The sequence below is a fragment of the Squalius cephalus genome (assembly GCF_949319135.1).
Source record: "Squalius cephalus genome assembly, chromosome: 12".
Classification (NCBI taxonomy): domain Eukaryota; kingdom Metazoa; phylum Chordata; class Actinopteri; order Cypriniformes; family Leuciscidae; genus Squalius; species Squalius cephalus.
Genome location: NC_137133.1, coordinates 32,846,921 through 32,861,119, shown reverse-complemented (window position 1 = coordinate 32,861,119; position 14,199 = coordinate 32,846,921).

The window sequence follows — 14,199 nt, the reverse complement described above, 5'->3', positions numbered from 1 at the left end:
CAAAATATTGTGTTGCAACAGGTCAGTAAAAAAATTATATAATCAATGTTTTGACAACATATGTTTTTACATTGCTTTTACTCATCAAAGTAAGCTAAGCAATTTTCAACTTTTTTTATAAGTTATACAAGATTCAACTATTTATGTAATTTAAGTTGAAATGACTTAAACATCCAAGTTGATTGAACTTTTTACAGTGGTTTATTCCACAAACATGGAATGTACCAGTTTGATTAGCCTCTATGAAATGGATGAATAACAACCTAAATTTTGAATGAAATCAAATAGCTTCAAAGGACTTCTAATATGGCGCACAAGCATTTTATGGTGTGTTTTTTTTTTTTTTTTTGGTCCTATTATAGCCTATAACCCGTGGTGTTATAAAAAAAAACGGTTTAGGAGTTCCATGCAAACAATAACATACAGTTTGCATTCACGTTTTAAACAACATGGGGCTGAGTAAATAATTACATTTTTGAGTAAATTATTCATGTAACCTGAACCCTATAGCATTAACTGTGAATATGCTATTTGTCAGCTACACTCACTTATTTGACAATCTCAGACCCCCACTCTGAACACACTGAACAGCTGATTCGGCTGTCCTCCAGTGGTCATCCTGACCTGTGTCTGGTGTTGCAATGGCTGTAATGGCACCGTTCTGATAAGAAGCGTTCATATAGCACACGTGTGAGTTCTCGGGGAGATAAGACTCTTTGATATGGCGGCTCCTCTGATAGCATCTTGATACATGTGGCAAGCTGCTCACTGCGAAGGCGACACTTGTTCTTACAGATGCAGAGATAACTGCAACAAAGTATCACCAGTAGGAAGAGCTTCACTTTATTTGGCTGTGAAGGTGATAAGGGATGCTCTGTTATTCTTTCCCCTTTGTTGCCACGGATACAGCAAATGAAATTAGTGAGCCGGGGATCAAAACATGACATGTGTTTATCTTTAATGCTCACTGTCTGCTCTCATCTAATGTTAGAGTCAGGAAAATATCAACACACACACACACTTGTGTTGTACATATAGAATAGTCAGTCTCATTCAGAAAATGTTCTTTATTTATCAAAAATATATATAAATATATATATATATATATATATATATTCGGTAGTCATGTTATAATCTGTAACACAATCTATTTATTTGAGTAATTCACACTTAATGTACAGTCATTGTCATAAACATAAACTCAGAACTGGTCTTGTATGACCCTAAATGATTTTATTTTGCAATCCTACTAAAAAAAAAAAAAAAAAAAAAAAAAAAAACAGCAATTTAGATTTAAAATGATTTTATTGCTTGAGAAGAAAGGTTGCAAAAGAAGAAATGACATGGTATAGTTATTGGTTGTATCTAACCGCTGAACTAAACACTTCTGCAGACATGTTGCAGTTTATAAATGAAAATGTAACATCAGAATTAGTCACCGATGTAATTTCAGATAACTGTGGGAGGAAGATCTGTGTAGACAGAAACTAACCACTGCCTGACTGTTGTTTCAAGATGAGAGATGTACAGATACACGCACAAATGCCCTTTGAAAGAAAGACAGACAGTTAGGCTATTTTAAATGCAAGTAAATGTGGCCTTGACATGCTGGTATCTTTTAAGAATATTGATTCCAGTCCTGCTTGCATTGTATTAGCGACGAGTAACCAAACATGGCGTTATATAGAAAATACAGATCAGTAGTTTCACCCAGTCATACTGTAAACGCCATTTCTGATTTCATCTAGTCATACTGTAAAAACCGTTAAGCGTGATTTAGTCAAGTAACCTAGAACGTGTTTTTGTATCAACACTGTTTCATATCAACCAATCACAAGCCTCTGATTTTAAGGATACACTGTAAAACAAACAAAAAAACAACTACATATTTTCATGGTTAGGGGACTTTTTGTGTCACAAATACTAAGAAATGTGAATTACTTGAATCTACATTAAAACCCAAATTAGACCAATTGTCCCAAATAGATTTCAAATTTGAAACTTTAAGGTTTGTGAGTTCCCAGCATGCATTGCAGCATGAATAAAGGTACTCTAATGAGAGCTAGTTTACATGTACAGTATGGTGCAATGTCACTTAGGCCCTGTTTGGTATTAAGATCACGATCAAGTGGACGAGGGAGACACATTCCTGTTTAAACCTGGTGTTTTAATCCGTCTCTTTTGACCTCTTTCAACCACTTCTGTCCTGATTTCTTCGAGGGGAGGGTCTATAGGCCGTAAATGGATGAGCTTTTTCAGATCTTTCAATCTAATAGACAAAATAAGCTAACACAATTTACATATGAACGCAACCTGGAGACGACGGAAAAACACACGAGAGTGTTTACGAGTTCGGTCATTTGACGGAGAGTAGGCGGTCTTTTGTGGCTGTTTGAACACATTCGACCACATGAAATCAAACGCTACATTACGCTACGAAAACAATCCAGTCAAATGTGTTTTCGACTACCTCTCGAAGTGGTCGAAAGTGGACGAGCTCAAGACGTTTTAGACCCCGTTCACACCTGTATTTAGCATCATCTGCATCGTTTGCAAACATACCACGTCATCTTTAAAGAATGAACGACTGTTATGTACGCCAGGTGACATGTAAATGCGAAAAAAACAGTTTCCATTGCAGTTTTGAGAAGTATTCCTTTTCGAATTGCCTGAAAAAAAAACTCATGCGGGCGTAAAAACGTTTTTGCGATATATGGTAGTTTTTGTGAAATTGATGTGTTTCTATTGGACGTATTTTCAATTCGCAATTTCAATTTGCACAATTTGAAGGGTAATGGAAACGGCTCGTGTTAACTACAAATATGCTAATTTGTGAACGGTGATGTCATGCGCATGCGTATTTCGTGTTACGTGACATCAACTACTGGCTTGGCAGCATAATGCAGCGTTTTTAGTTGTTTTCGCCGATCCTTGTGAACAGGGATCGTTTTGACAACGTTGTATAGTCTTTACACGAAAAACGTTTCCATTTCTAGTACATCGTTGTCCTGCACATTTAATAAACATTTAATAAATAAAAATTCTTTTTTTTTATATTAAAAAACAAACATTAAATTGAATAAACATTGGGGACATTTAATATTCAACAATATTATTGATCTGCCTTACTTAAGGTGGACGATGACACAATTTTCTAGAAACAGACTTTGTTGTATTATTTTCATGTTATCACTGTGAAGCTGCTTTGATACAATCTGTATTGTAAAAAGCGCTATATAAATAAAGGTGAACTGACTTGACTTGACTGTAAACATACCCTGTTAAATCATAAATTGCTGACGCATTTCGATACTCAACAATATATTTTTTAGTTTAGTTTTTTAGTGTTTGCGTTTACACTCTGACCTAAAGTATCTTTCAGGCTTTAGATTTGGGTTAGGGCTGCAACTGATGTAGATCCAAGACCATAATCAAATTGTGATCTTGAAGTCATCAATGTAGTTTTACTTAGTCGTACTGCAATCACTCCCCAGTGAGCATCCTGAAGGAATGAGATTAAAAAATGGATTCCCAATAATGATTACTACAAATGGGATAACATGCCCCTGTATAAATTTAAAGACAATCTTTTAGGATTTTAACCACCTAGTGTTCCAGAGTGACTGTCCAATAGCAAGACATCATTCCAATTTGGTTCTCTCAAAGATTACACAAAATTCAATAGGCTTAACCTTGTACTGGATGAACTGAAAGTCTAAGCTAAAAGATCCAAGAACATTTTGTGACCACGGCTGTAATTTCACCCAGTCATGCTGCAGAAACAATCAGTGTAGTTTCGTCCAATCTTACAGTACGGTAGGTTCTCTGGGGAGTCATATTTCAGAATGGGCTTCTTGGCATCTTGTTGTGAATGAGAATGAAGGCTGGCCACGGGCTGGATGACTCATGGTCATTGATGAAGAGCTCAGCGTTCAGTTCCTGTGCAGGGACAACTGGAAGAACGTCTCCCCTCTCACGTGTGCATGGATGCTCTCTCGCCCAATGTATCCAATGTATCCCAATGTATCTCTTTTCTTTTTGATATATTTTAAAATGTAATTTATTCCTGTGATGCAAAGGTGAATTTTCAACATCTTTAGTGTCACATGATCCTTCAGAAATCATTCTACTATTCATTTTTTTATGGTGCTCAGTCAAAAAAATAAAAATAAAAAAACCTTCAAAACATTTCCTCAACAGCAGGGAAAAAATGTTTTTAGCATTGATAATAAATAATACATGTTTCTTGAGCATCAAATCAGCATATTAGAATGATTTCTGAAGGATCATGTGACACTGAAGATGCAGTAATGATGCTGAAATCTTAGCTTCACATCTGTCAGGATTATGTTCTGTTCAGTGTGTTTTAGTTCTGTTTTCCTGTGACCTAGTTTCCCAGTCTGTGTCATTCATATATTCCCATACTGTATATGTTTCACTCTGTTCACCTGGTGTTCGTTAATTATCTCATTAGTTCCCTCGTTTAGTCTGATATATATACTTCCTGTTTTGTTCAGTTCTTTGTCCTGTCCCGTCAATGTTTTATATGGTTGTATTATCCTGTTTCCTGAGTTTTCCTTGCCTGTATGATTTATGAGTTTGGATTAACGACTGCTGACCTCCTTTGTCTTTGTGTGCTTTGTATAGCCACCCGTGACAGCATCACAGGAATAAATGACATTATAGAAGATATTCAAATAAAAACAGTTCTTATAAATTGTAATAATATTTCACAAAAGCATAGCTACTGTTTTTGCTGTATTTTTTATCATTTAAATGCAGCCTCGGTGCATAAAATCTTAATTATCCACATCTAATTAAATATATATATATATATATATATATATATATATATATATATATGTGTGTGTGTGTAAGTAAAATTAATTTTAGTAAAAATGAGCTAAAACATTTTTTTTATAGTCTATTATATTTTATATGCAGAACACTTTTGACCTTTGCAAACCAATTTCCATTTCAAATAAAGAGATTTGCACATTTTTAAAGTTAGGAAGGCAGTTAACACCCATTCTGATCTCCTAATAGATTCTCCTGCGATTAGTCACTATATTTCAGAGGGCACAGTTCTGCTGTCTCAGTCATTACGCTGCCATAGCCATTGTTTTTGTTATTTATTACAGAGGCATGATAATTATGTTGGCAGAACTATTTCAATGGAATGCGAGAGACCGATAGTTAAGGATAGCAATTCTCCACGGAGACAATCAAAGCCTCTGCGGCCAGCACTTCTTCTGCGTGTCAGCACTATAGTTGCTCCCAAACAAAATCAATGCAAATGTTCCTTTTGCACGGCAAAATAACAAATTTGTATATTTACTGCATCAGTATTTCATTGCCCTTTATTGCTTTTTGTGTTTGTTTTGCTGTTGTTGTGTTTTCTTGTTTATCCTGGCCACAGAAACTTGGCATATGGTGTGATTTGTGTCCACCGAGCTCATGCTGGTGAACTTCTCTTCTGAGCGCTCATTTATCCGGCCCCGTAGCCTATAGCTTGATTCAGTTCGGCCCCTGCCTGTTCGGAATGGCACATTGAGTCGAATGTTATTGGAATCCATTTGCTTTATTCACTTTCGGCGACAACAACCATATCAAAGTAATAACAGCGAATGCCCTCAGAAGTCTAATGTGATTTCCACTATGGCGGTTCAATATCTTTCCATGCACAATAGTAGAACATGCTGTGGCTGCAATATGAAGAAAACACATCTTAGGCTTTCTTTTGCGTTATTGGCGGTCCCATCTGGTCTCATCTTCCCTATATCTTTGACCCCGTCCTGATGGTGTCAGGAGATCACAGCGCTGTTGTATTTTGACAGCAGTGCATTTCCTTGGCAGAACATAAACAGGTGTGATGTCCGCGGAATGTGCCGTTTATATGCGAGTTTCGTCCGACGGAGGAGATGGTATGCTGTTTCCACTGCTGGCAAAGGAAAGGGAAAATTCCTATGGGATGACAATCGCATTGGTAGGCACATCAAAGGCCTTCTGAGAACAGAAGGAAACAAACTGAACTCCTTTCACTTCAAATTCCAAACAGATGTTATTTAGGACAATTTAAAGCACCTTTGAGAAATCTTTCGCTATCAAACCTCTGATCCGATGCTAGTATTAATCACTGATTCTTGAGTGCTGCATGGGAGAAATGTTACAGGAATGTAAAAGTAACTATGTATCAAGTCATTATTTTCATTTGCTATCTATCTATTGAATTGAAACAATAGTCGAACAGCAAATTATAGTGTTGATAACAAAACAATATTTTGCATATCACACATGCATGCAGCAGCCACTTAAAACGATGATAATAAAAAAAAAATTTGTTTTAATTCAGCGATAGATAGATAGATAGATAGATAGATAGATAGATAGATAGATAGATAGATAGATAGATAGATAGATAGATAGATAGATAGATAGATAGATAGATAGATAGATAGATAGACGCTCCGCCAGAACCCAACGAGGAGCTCCAGCGGGGCGTAGTGTAACAGTGCAGCGCTTCTGTGTTGTACCTCACACGCATCACACACATGACCAGCGTCGGCCAATAGTGAGCCTACGTGGTGACGTACAACCCAGACGCGCTGCGCTGTTACACTACGTGAAATCATTCAGGCCAACATTATTTTTGTTGTTTTTTGAGCACAAAAAGTATTCTCGTCACTTGATAAACTTAAGGTTGAGACACTGTAGTCACTTGGACTATTTTAACAATGTCTTTACTAACTTTTCTGGGCCGGCAAGTTTCGATCCCATAGAAGCCTATGGAGTAGTGAGCCAGCTCTCAGATTTAATCAAAAATATCTTAATTTGTGTTCCGAAGATGAACGAAAGCCTTACGAGGTTGGAACAACATGAGGGTGAGTGATTACTGACAGAATTTAAATTTTTGGGTGAACTAACCCTTTAAAATGTTGCCGTTATTTTGTCACTTATTGGGAGAAGTATGCTAGCTGGAGCCGTTTACCTCCAGTCTTTGCGCTAAGCTAGGCTAGCGGTGTGTGTGTCAGACAGAGTTACGGCACGCACCGAGATGAGAAGGGTATGTATGGACTTATCTAACTCTGGGGGATACGGTGAATAAGCTAAAGTCCAAAAAAGTCGCCGTGTTCCTTTAAAACATGGAAAGAGGGCCTTCAAGATGACTAACTACAGTATTTTTATCAGTAACCTTTTTGCTTTTTGACATTTCTTTTAAAAATACATATTTTAATTTGCATGGAGTACAGAGTTATGCTGGTGAGTGATAATATAAAAATGATAAGTTAGATAAAGAGAAAATTAAATGATATGGTACATTTATGTTAAGAATATTCTCACGATCATCCATTTCAAAGTGGCAATGTTGCTATTTTAGAAACCAATGGCGAGTAAAGTTATAAGACTTAGTTTGTCTCATGTCTCAAGAATCAGTAAAATATTCAATCATCTTGTATCCATAGTTAAATTACTATCTGAGGAAGAATAAATCAAATTTTTGCAATCTAATCAATGCCAAACTGCACTGAATGCCTTTTTAATGACAAAGTACTTCTAAAGGTGCTGACTTTACATTTTGCCGCAGTGAAATGTCATTCATTACTATGCTAAATCTTATCTTGCTTAATCAACTGTTTCTAAATGTCTTCTGCCTCTCATAGGTATTCAGCGGTGAGCATCTTACCATCGAACTAATTGGTCTTCTTGAAAGATAAAACCACAGAGAACTTTCTCACAAGATCACACACGACTTCCACCTTACGTGAAATGATAACGCGGGCCTGTGTATTGACACTCCAGGGCCTTAAAAGTGGCTATCCATATACAGTTGTCTAATGGAATTAATAAAGTTTAAGCATTTGTGCTTTAAATGATTTGATTTGTATTAGGTGCAAGGTTAATTAAACACAAAAGCTCCAGGCTGCTCTTTAACTCGCGTAAGCGTGCATTTTCCACTCTAAAACACCACATTTCTTCAAGGCATGAAAATTACAGCTAGTTATGCTGGAGACATGCTCTTCTAATCATAATTATGGTAGCATTACTGTAATTTAGCTTCAACAGTTGGTTAACTGGCAGGAGCACATGCCACAGGCCTGTTTTGATTGTATTGCTGGGCTCTTGGATAAAACGGTTCTTATTAACGTCAGCTGCGATAGCTCAAACGCCATCATGGATCCTTCATCCAAGTGAAAATCTCCCGTTGGAGTCGTCGCTGATGGTGGTTAAGCGCTAAAGCTTGGCCTCATCTCAATCCATCAGGATTGATGCACTAGTGAGCTCAGCAGCCAGAGATTTTCACACAGTCGCCATAGCAAGCTAGGAAAATGTATGAGGTTTCCGCCATAATGATGCTCGTTGCGATGACATTATCATGAGGCTTTTTGCAACATGCTGCGTGTGGAAACCTAGCAGTAAGAATAAAAGAAATCACAAATGAGATCTTTATAATAGTTTCCGCTTGACAGAAATGAGGTTGTAGTTACTGGAAGTTGTTTTTGTGGGAAAACATGCAAAATTTCTGTTTCACCTTTATTTAAATAGCGCTTTTTACAATACAGATTGTTTCAAAGCAGCTTTACAGTAATAAACAGAAAATAATCAATGATTCAAACAGAATTCAGTTGTGCAGTAAAGGACAATAGTGTCATTGTTCAGCTGAAGTCAGGTCAGTGTTGATCCGGTTCGGTGCAATAACTGTGTAAAGTTCATTAATTGTTAAATAGGTTCAAATCAGCTATAAAGCAGCTCTAAAAACAGTGATTTCATCATCCAGCTCAGTTCAGTTCTCATTCAATATTGTCAGTGCAGTCAATAATATTGCTGAATATTAAGTGTCCCCAACTATGCAAGCCTAAAGTTTTTGTGGCAAGGAACTCCATCAGGTGACAGAACGAGGACCCACACTTTTTGAAGCCAAATGAGCCAATCAGAAACAAGTGGCTCTCTTTTTTTCTTTGGATTTGCTGACATATCTTTTGAAGGTTAGATAGCAAAATGGTTGAAACAGCTTGGAGAGCAAATGGAGACTTTTGCTTCTTACAAATCTTCTTACAAAGACATCAAACATTTTTAAGACTAAATGTTCACATTCATTTAATAGCTCATTTAGCGTGTGACAACAATTGATTAATTTGTGTCTATTTTTATTTCTCATAAGAAACTGTAGTGAAAATGTGATGTTAAAATGCACAAATATTGCATTCTTTTTCAAAATATTTGCATTTCCCCTAGAAAGTTTGCGTTCGCTTGCAAAGTGTTCGTGTTCCCCCAAGAAACTTTGCATTCTCTTACAAAATGTTTGCGTTCCCCCAAGAAACTTTGCATTCTCTTGCAAAATGTTTGTTTCCCAGAGAAACTTTGCATTTTTTTCCACCCATCTCATATTTTTTCCATCACCATGTCTCATTAGGGGCTCCGTACCAATGAGTTCAAGATGAGTCATCAGTATTTTATGACTGTTTTCATGCAAGTTGAAGGTTGTGAAGTTTAAATTAACAATTTACAGTTTACTGCTAAATATTTAATTTGATAATTTTGGTGTAAAACTTCTCTCTGTGGATTAACAAGAAACAAACAAAAAATATAGATTTGTTGCGGAATCACAAAAGAGGGAACACACCTCTGCTCTGGTACATTTGTAAAGCGGTTGATATTTGTGAGGCTGGTTTCTTTGAACCTACTGCCCTTGCACGATCAATGTCAGATAGCTGTGATTCAGATGGTCTGTCTGCCACCTGCACTGGCTGAGTAAATGTCTCGACTGCCAGGCTTCAAAAGCAAGAGTCAAAGAGATTTGTGTTTGTGTTTTCCCCGTGCCGTCTGTCTGGCAGATAGTAACAGGTCACAGCTCGACTGGGAGTTCGAGTTTTACAGGGAGTTTGATGAAGACATTCTTGTGCTTTAAAATTACAGTGGATGATCAAGGGTTGGGGAAGAATTATGATGTGAAGAGTTGGTTTGAATTGGTCACATCCCACAGGAGGATGAATTGAAATCATCCATCCATCCATCCATCCATCCATCCATCCAATAAATGGCAATTTATAAGGCATTCTCAGCCCTAGCATGCTCACACATGCTCGACACTATTTATGATGCATTTATGAACTTTTGATGGTTCAATCATTTCCCAGTAAATAAAATCCCACTAATACATTTCACTGGTAAATACATCACATTATGGTAGTAAAATATGATGTGAATGTGTTTGATGTTGATTGCAAGTCCAGAAATGACAGTTCCAGTCATTATCACGAAAGGGATGCAAGGCATTCCTCTATATGCTTTTAAATTGTTTATTTCACGTGAGTTATGTATACAGACATGCTTTTTTTATTTTCTCATGAGGGTTGAATCGTGTTGCCATAGCATCTGTGTTAGCAGTATCTAATACCGGTGCAAAATGCTTTGAATTAAATGCATCAGTTAACACAGAACTTGTGCGCTTGATACAGTAAATCCGCTCTGGTCGAGGGACTCCTTTGGGCTCTTTCTCAGAATCTGTTTTGAGCTTGTATTGCCTCCTGGACTTGTTCAGGGTCTTCAAAGATCACAGCTCTACAGTTGAGACCTTCCTCCCAGCCTGCATTTGTATGCCGTTCCTCAAGCTTTCAGCAAGATTCTACATAATGTATTAAAGCTTCTCTGCCTGTCATTTATTTATGTCCTTTCTGCACATATTTTGACTCTTTTGGGGCCTTCATACTGCTTCAAAATAACCGTGTGTCATTTGGCCGCCTTCATTCATTAATAACCATATGTATAATAAAATATGACAAATGTATTTTGGCAGTGCTGTTGGTCCTCTCTGATGCCTGGAGCTCAGTTCTTTCATGTTTTTGTTTGTTGGACTTTTTTTGTGTTGTTATTCATCCTGCGTGTCTGGAATCTGAGTCACCCTGTTAAATTCAAATGAAGCTATATGTTTTTTTTCTCCCGGGCCTTCAGAATTCTTTCGGCAGCGGGAGCCAAAAGGCTTGAGTTTAAAAATTTCCCCAGGATCTACGGAGCCGGAGGATTGGACTGAAGTTAGCCAGCCACAGTATTTCACATTAAGTTTCGTTGGGTTGCAGTGAAGCCTCTAGAAACTTTTCCAAAATCTTTTTACCTTAAAATAACTAAATCTGCCATTATTTACTCCCCCTAATCTTATAGTATTTATAATATTTTGAATTCGCTTTTCTTGCATTTGCATTTTCATTTTAGTTTAAGTTTTAGCAAAGTTTGCAGTGAAGCCTTTATAACATTTTCTAAATCAATCTAAAATTTGTAGTCTTAAAGGGATAGTTCACCTAATGCCCGGTGCACATTGTATGATTGTGGGCTGTTCCAGACCATTGTTCAAAACCATTGTTTGTTTACGCTCTTGATGATTGGTCAGGAAGCAATGTGCAGTCTGACTTGTTTCTTGTCCCCGATACGACAAGAATTTAGGAGTCAAAATCGCATATTCTGACACAGTGACTATCATAACAGACGAAAATTTTGTGTGGTCAGAACCCAGAATAAAAATAATTGGGTGAATTTCAAAAACGACAAAAGGATTCTTTCACGATTCCAAATTCAACTCAACTTCTTGTTCTTGTTGTAACAGTTACTGGCTCACTAAAGAAAAAGTATTAATTAATAAAATTGTTACATAGAAAAGACTTGCATGAAATGTTTTTAAAATATATATGTAATTTTTGGTTCCACATAAGAAATAAAGTCATTCAGATTAAGAACAACATGAGAGGGAGTACATGCTGACAGAATTCATTTTCAGAGGAACTGGCAGCATTTTTGCCTCCTGGATATGATTCATGTTGTAAAATAGTCTTTCAAGAACTGGAACGAAATGACGTTGCAAAGTTTTTTTTAATCTGTTTAAAAAGGTAGAATAAACTGTTAAACTATACATTTTTTACACCCTGATGTTGCAGCTAAGTGGACGGAGTAGTATGTTTCTAGTTTTCCAGAGCAGGTTTCTGCACTTCACCCACCGTGAGGCTTAAAATACAGAGATAGAGACATTTCCCAGCAGCAAAATTGCTTCATTTTCTCATGGGCGGAGTGGCTGACAGGCATGAGTGCCATTGCTGTAGGGGGTTAATTAAGATTTTAGCCATCCACACTGACCTTTGGAAACTTCCAGGAGTGATCATCTCTACTTCCAGGCAGCCGCCGCTGTTCCCACTTTGAAGTTTCCCGATTTAGCACACTTTAGCAGAGACAGCTGCACAGAAGAGAGTTAGAAATGAGTCTATATTGAAAATGAGGCACTTTGGTAAAGATAATCCCATTTTTACTTACACATTCAGTGTGGTTGCTTTTCTCTGTGTGACACAAAGTGGTTTGAAGTTTAAATATGAGACTATATCTCCACAGCCTCCATGCATTGTATTTGGGTCTCTCAGAGAGGGTGAAATGGAGTCATTTTCAACCCAATCTTCGGAAAGAATTTAAACCCAGCCTGGGAAATCCTGACCCACTTTGAGTTTGAAATAGTAAACAAGTATAAGGAGTTTAAGAGCATGAAGAGCTATTTTTTCAGTTCACCCTTAAAAAATAAATGTTCCAAAAGGGGTTTTCACAGTGATGCCACAGAAGAACTATTTTGGGTTCCCCAAACAACCTTTCAGTGAACAGTTCTTAAAATAACAATTTTCTTCTTTGTGTGAAGAACAATCTAATGAACCCTTTTCAACTATAAAGATAATGGAATGAAGCCAGGGTAGGTGATTTGTTCCAGAAACATTTTTTAATATGCTGGTTGAAAGTCTCTTCACATCCTGATAGCAATCACTAAGTTAAGTGGTCTAAATGTATTTTATACTGTATATACGGTATTGTCTGTGGAAGGCGTAGGACCATAAAATGATCGGCCAATCATTGAATTCGGTCCATAAGCAACGATACGATGTCCTATCTGTCTGTCAGTGTATGCATTTCATTCCTCCACGCACCTGTTCGTGCAGACATCACACATCATCAGCACGTTTCATGCTATATTCAGAGTTAGACAGACGTTAGTCACCGAGCACATAAACAAACACCTTTCACAGTTCCTCCTGAAGCAAAACAACGAGCTTATGCTTTGTTCATGCCATAACTACCATAATTTGGATGGAATATATGGAAACCTGTGATGTTATACTCGGAGCGGTTCGTGACTCAAATTTATGCATTTCAATGGCAACACTATCAGTGCTGAAATGAATCTGCCGCAGTCAGGTGGTGCAGGTCAGAGCTCTTTAAGTTATGTTCATTATTATTGTAATGTTATGTGCTTTGAGACATGAGGCAGTTTAACGCCGGCTCTCGTGACGCTCTTGTTTGCTCCCTGCTGTACTCGTTCATGTGTTTTGAAGGAGTGGCGGCTTTGTAGATGCTCTGAAGGGAGGGTGGGATTGTATGCTTTCAAAGCTAGCATGCTATAGCCTCTCTCTGAAAATTACCTACCCTACCTTTAAATGTTCTTTATGGAACTGGTCACCATGATTTGGTCAAGTAAGACATGTTCCTGGATCAACATATTTGGTTGATTCTGGAACAACTTCCTGTCCAGAAACCTAATGTCCCTAACCCTAACCCTAACCTTAACCCTAACCAACTTATCCCTAAAATCAGAGGGACATTTTTGGTGAATAACACTGATGTACAAGCATATACAGTAAGCTTAAATTGACATAAACAGTAAACCTGTCCCTCAAATCTGATTGGTTGATTGGAATGTTGTTACATGTTGTACTTGGTAAAATCATGTTCAGCGTTAGCGCATGATTCTGGAAGAAAGAGGCTGTTTATGTGACAATCAAACGAAGCGTGGGCACACCAAGGCCATGAACTGCAGGAGAAACGCTATCGGCTCCCCCTTTGCAGTGTTATGTCAGGGGGTGGAATCTGTTTGGAATGAACAGTTCTGTCTGTGTTTCTCATCCAGCTGTGTGCATTCCATATGACGCCCTGCATTCCACAATGGAGAATTGCTCAATCCTGTATTCACTCACCTTCCACCCCCCTACTCCGCTTTGGGAAAGCAGGAGCTCGGGAATGCAAGGGGGAAGTCACTTTCTCAGATGAACAAAACCGAAGAATCGTGACTGCTTGGCATTGGGCCGCTCACACACAGTATGTAAAACATCCCTACAAAGACATAGCTGAGAGTATTTAAGGTTTCTAATAAAGTTTAACATAAAAAAAAATGCTTGGATAATG